Here is a 5827-nt window from a genome sequence, read left to right on the forward strand (position 1 = left end):
CCCCTTCCCCTATAAATAGAGGGGTGAGGGGAGGGCTGCAATACACCACAAGTCAAGGCGCAGCCCCTCCCTTTCCCAACACCTCTCCTCCTCCGTACGTGCTTGGCGAAGCGCTGTCGGAATACTGCCGCATCAACTGCACCACGCCGTCGTGCTGCCGTTGGAGCTGCCTTCCTCAACCTCTCCTTCCTCCTTGCTGGATCAAGACGGAGGAGACGTCTCCCGTCCCGTACGTGTGTTAAACGCGGAGGTGATGTCCGTTCAGCACTAGGACATCGATGATCTGAATCACGTTCGAGTACGACTCCATCATCACCATCCCCTTGGCAAGCTTCCGCTCGTGATCTACAAGTGGTATGTAGATGCAAACTCTCTCCCTTGACTCGTTGCTTAGATGAACTCATAGATGGATCTTGGTGAAACCGTAGGAAAAATTTTAATTTTCTGCAACGTTCCCCAACATTTGGAAGGCGTGGGGAGAAGAGAGAGGAGAAGCACCTCTTTGCGGAGAGAGAGAGAGAGGGGCCAGAGCGCCATCCGCGCGCGGTGACCACCAAGCGGAGGTAGGAGAGAGGGGGATCTGGGCGGCGCCCTCCTCCGTGCACCGCGTTCTTGCAGGAGCGAGGACTCGAGAAGGGATCCGCGCGTCCGTGCAACATGACCACCTCGTGTGCAGGAGTGAGGAACTCCCAGATCCGGGCCAACGCCGCCGCGTGATCCCAATTGCTCAGACCAACGGAAGTAGCCGCGGGACCCTTCACTCCGGTCCCATGTCGTTCGTCGCCGAGCTTGGGTCAGGGTGGACGGAAGGTAGGACGGGGACGAACGAGCGAACTAGGGATTGGGGATGAACTGTTGACATTTGCCGGCAACGCCTCCAGTACTCGTGTACGAACGGAACAGAGGTAAGACTCCCCCCAATACGTGCTTCTCGCATCATCATCACACGTTTGGTTATTGACCATAGACAAAACAATGATCCTGGCGTACTGTGTGTGCCTACAAAATCGATACAAGGGATTCAGGAGTAGGTTAGTTGCAAAGTTCAGTAATTTCAGCGATGACTTTTCCTTACGCTCGTTTGGATTTGGTGAGGGGTTGAATTGGGTGTTGTACAATGCGCTCTGATTGATTACTGAACCTACCAATTTTTTCTGCAAAATCTGCTCACGATTATCCCTAGTTCTTGCTTTTGGCATGAATCATGCCTACAGGTTTTAGGTGGCTGTACAAAACAGTACAACGGGCATATCTTCATTGTGGGGCAAGTTGGCTCATAGAGCCTATTTTTTTGTCTATCATTAGTGCTTCGCTAATTCAATGTTTAATTCTAGTCGCTTACAACCACATATGAACTTAAAATCATGGTTAATTTTCTTGTAATAAGCAACATATGCTAATTCCTATGGATTATCGTGCATATTTTTGTACATAGATGGTTGGTGTTTGCTTACTGTACACACTTTTTACTCTTCACTTTCCTTATATTATTTAAGGCATTTTTTGGATTTCTCTTTTGCGACCAACTAATCTGTTTTTTTACAATATTGCCCCTTTACATTACACCTTGTCGCGCTGGTCCGCCATCGTGGTCAAAGGGTGAAGGTGCATAAATAACAACCACTAGTTTGGCTGGTACAAAATCCATGTTGCCTAAACTGCAACCACTAGTTGTCTCGGGGATGAAGAAATAAGTTGTTCTGGGTAAACTTCACACCATTTTGTTGTCTAAGGGATATCGATGAACTGGCTAAATGATAACCACTAGTTGCCCGGGACAAGTGTAAGTTGCCTTAATCATCATCAGCAGTCAAGGAATTGGGCCTCAAATCTCCGGTAAGAATCGTCAATTCCCGCACACATGTGCTTTATTCCATTCGAACTGAGGTCAGATTGGCCTCACAAGGGATGTGGGGGCATGTTGATTTCAGGGGGGTGGGATGGGTAGGGGGGCAAGTTTTCATGTGTGCATGTGGTCATGGGTATGTGGATGACGACCAGGCGCACGTGGTGCAATATCCGACCATAGTTCTCCCCCACTCATTATTCTGATTTTTGTCAGAGACATGAGTACAAATTGCCTGAATTTCCGTCATTAGTTGTTGGAATTGCGTTCCCAGATCCCCTTTACGACGGAGTTGTGGGGCTTTTTTCGGGGGGGAGTGGTGGAGTTCAGAGTCTTGCTATGAGATCTTATCGGATCCTCCTGCTAGTTTGTGGAGCTACAAGTCAAGGTGTTCAACGTTTGTTTACTTTAGAGTTTTCTCGCACACACTAATGCGCTGATGAAGATTAACTTACCATTTCGAGATATTTTATTGGCCCAATAGTCGCTTAGTTGTTGATCCCGAGTGGAGGATTTTGAGTTTTTTCTCTGATAGCCGTTGATCCTAAGTAACGAAACTTGCCTACTGGTTGTTACTTAGTTGCCTGATATGCTTTAGAATTTGCCCAAATGGGCGTTATTTTTGTAACTTAGGATGCCTGATATGGTTCCAGGCCTTGCTAGTTGTTTTTAATTAGTGCCCCAGAAGCTCTCATACCAGCACTAGTGTTTGGAGATTGAGCCTCAGATCCTAGTGTTCTTTTTAGTTTTCTCAGAAGTTGCCCAATGTTTGGAGATTGAGCCTCAGATAACACATGATGACCCTGAGCGGAGATTGAGCTTGTCTAGGGTGAAATACTATGGATAATGAGCAATCCTAAAATTTTGCCTAATGTTTTTTTTGTTTAATTAATTGCCTGACATGGTTCCAATTTTATGACCCTCATATCAAGCTACATACATAGTTGCTTGATTTTATGACCCATTTTAGGACATAGTTTTTCTTTGCCATGCGTTCCATCACGGCACAATTTTTTGCCTGCTATCAAACACACAGTTTGCCTACAATCACACCGCTTTTGCCTCAATCTATTATGTATCCTGCCTATAAGCACAGAGTTTTTGCCCCAATGTACTATGCACAATCAGGGGGGCATGGCCTCGTTGTTGCTTTTTCTTACTATTGTTACAACTAGCAGTATCAAACAAATAGTGCTCCCTCCGATCCAAATTAATTGATGCAACCTCTATACAATGTAAAATAGACATTCTATAGAGGCTATGTCAACTAATACAGATCAGAGGGAGTACTTTCTTGTTCATGTGTGGGTTTTGTTCAACACCTCCTTTTATCTTTCACGATGCACACAACACTACTATCTTTAGTATGTGACCTTCAAAAAGTTGCTTACTACTGGTGGCCAAGTTTACTAGCCTTTAGGTTGCGGTGTGTTGGAGATTTTATTGTTTATGCAGGCCCACGGAAAAAATTCTGAAACTATATGAACTCAACTTTTTCAGCATATACTTCTAGGTAAACTACAAAGTTGCCTCAATCTACTACGTATCTTGCTTACATTCCATGAACACGACTTGCTTTCTGACTTTTTTTACCCTATTACCTACTTCTTTGTCTATACACGGCGATGAATGCAACATAGTTATGATTTTTTTTACCACTGGTTGCACTGATTTTACACCCAAAAAAATCCATAGTAGTAGATTTTTTTGTTGTTGACTGCACTGAAAGCTGCCTAAAATAATATTAGTGGTTGCTTGACATTTTTCTTGTAGTTCATACAACCTCCAAAACACGCATAACATAGCCCCAAACCCCAAAGGTTAACATACAAAAAGCTTATCTCCAAGGACTTCTATTATTTTTAGTTTTTAGGTTTTGATTTTACCACAAAACCATCAATTGCATGCAAAGCATTCTATACTTGCCTACATCTCAACACAACTTGCCAAAAAAATTACAGGAAAAAAGAAGAATTTTGGTGGTCTGTGGGCAGGAATTGTTTTTTTAGTATGTCTTTTTGCAGGGGGTCCATTAATTTTTACAAAGGATGCCATACCCAAGCAAGAAGATCCATTAGACCTTTTTTCCAGGTAAGAATATCACATAGCCATAAAGAGTTAAGCAACTTTTTTGTGTTTTGTCTGCACCACCCCTCATAACCCTAGTTCTTGTTTTTTGATCTTCGAATCCCAACAGGTTTTATGGGCAGGCAGTCCCCTATTCTCAAGCAACTAAACTTTCATACAGACATTTTTCTTAGGTAAACTTATCTCAGGCCCCAAAGAGCCTCCCAACTAATTTGTTTCTTCCAGCCAAAAAATGAAGTTTTAGGCTGAAACTTATATGCATTTTTTTCAACATTTCTTGGGAGGACTTTATGGTTTTAGAATCTACGTATACAATCTCAAGCAAGAAAAGCTTCAACATCCACCACAAGGTAAACTTCACATAGCCCCTGAGAGCATTATATTTTTCTGCCTCTTCGTTTTTTGCATGGATTTAGATGGGATTTGCGTATGCCCCTGCCTCCCTTCTCAATCTGCTTTCATTAGGTTACAAGCCAGTTAACTGACCCCCCACAGGGTTAGGGCATTATATAAACTCACAAATCATGCTGGCCATTTCTTCAGCCAGTTAACTGACACAATATAGCTTCACCTTTTTGCCTGAAACCTATACGCAAATTGCCTAGAAACCAGGTAGCAGTTGCTCCTAACTTCTACTTTTTTCATTCCTTCGGCAAGCAAGCCGATGAGTTGGCTGTAGAATCTATGGAAATTGCCTACAAACCCAGTACGAGTTGCTACCTTTTTCAATCTCGTATTTTAAAAAGAAAAACCTAGAGTTTGCGTAGATATACTATGCATATTGCTTAGATCATATCAAAACTTGCCTGCAACCGTAAATGCATTTGCCCAGGGGGACACCAACTTGATGTTCCACATAATATAGAGCCACATTTTTTTCCCTGGAATTTGTAGGCAATTGCCTTCTATTTACTAGTAGTTGCTCCTTACTTCCACTTTCTTTTATCTTTTTTTTCGGGGCAAGCAAGCTAATGAGTTTGCTGCAGAATTTGTGGAAATTCCCTACAAGACCAGTGCGATTTAGTACACAAATTGCCTGGATATACTACACAATTTGCTTTGATCAGAGCACATTTTTGCCTAAACCTAGGAATGATATGGAGGTTGCACAAACCTCTGAGCAAAAGAGATGCCCCACAATTTTTCTTGCTAGATCGTGTTTTTCTTCTTCTATGGCAGGAACAGTTTTTTGACTTTTTCATCTAATTAAACTCCTAAACCAGGGGGTGGGGGTAGTTCTGAAGGAGGGGCGGGGAGATTAGCCATAGTGCGCAGGGTACATGTAAGTCAGAGTTTGATGAGAGTTCTCTTTGTTTTTTTCTGCAGCTCTTTGTGTGCTAATGGCATTGGAGCTATGGAATTAGATCTGGGAGGAAGAAAACCAAGAACGTTTCAGGACGTGGCTAGGGAGCTCTTTGTGTGCTAATGGCGTTGAAGCTATGGAATTATATCTGGGAGGAAGAAGGCTACCAGGAGCAAGATAGGCACTGGTAGGCAGTGTGGGGTATGTTTGGCTTTTGTTTTTGTGGGATCAGTGTTGTTGGGCACCTTGGGGGACCAGACATGTACGCTTACCTTTTTTATGAAAGGGGGGCAAAAACTTTCCTAAAACAGGTGTATGCCACGGGATGCTAGGGAGCACACGGTTGCTCCCTAGACACGTCCTATCTTTAGGCAAGGGTTTAGCCATTTTGACACGATGGATCCATCGGCGAAAATACAGCGGACGGAACTCCCGGAAGACCTCGTCCTCGAGGTTCTCACACGTGTCGCTAATGCAGCTGCCTTCGTCCGCTGTTCCGCCGCGTGCAAGCGGTGGCGCGCCCTCGCGGCTGACCCTTCCTTCGTCCGCCGGCGTCGCCAGGTGCTGAAGAGGCGCGCCCTCGTGGCTGA

The 5827-nt window shown here is 44.1% G+C and overlaps 1 long non-coding RNA gene across 2 annotated transcripts; it reads left to right on the forward strand.

The window, feature by feature from the left end:
- Positions 1-493: 493 nt before the first annotated feature.
- LOC119341077 lies at positions 494-5602 on the forward strand. 2 transcript variants are annotated; one of them, XR_005164873.1, is made up of 4 exons: positions 494-905; positions 3871-3937; positions 4044-4284; positions 5261-5602. It is a non-coding gene; the product is annotated as an uncharacterized LOC119341077 (long non-coding RNA). The 2 variants fall into 2 exon arrangements; XR_005164872.1 differs by lacking the exon at positions 494-905 and having other exon boundaries at positions 2344-3937.
- The last annotated feature ends 225 nt before the right edge of the window (positions 5603-5827 follow it).

This window comes from Triticum dicoccoides, chromosome 7B (assembly GCF_002162155.2).
Source record: "Triticum dicoccoides isolate Atlit2015 ecotype Zavitan chromosome 7B, WEW_v2.0, whole genome shotgun sequence".
NCBI classification, from domain to species: domain Eukaryota; kingdom Viridiplantae; phylum Streptophyta; class Magnoliopsida; order Poales; family Poaceae; genus Triticum; species Triticum dicoccoides.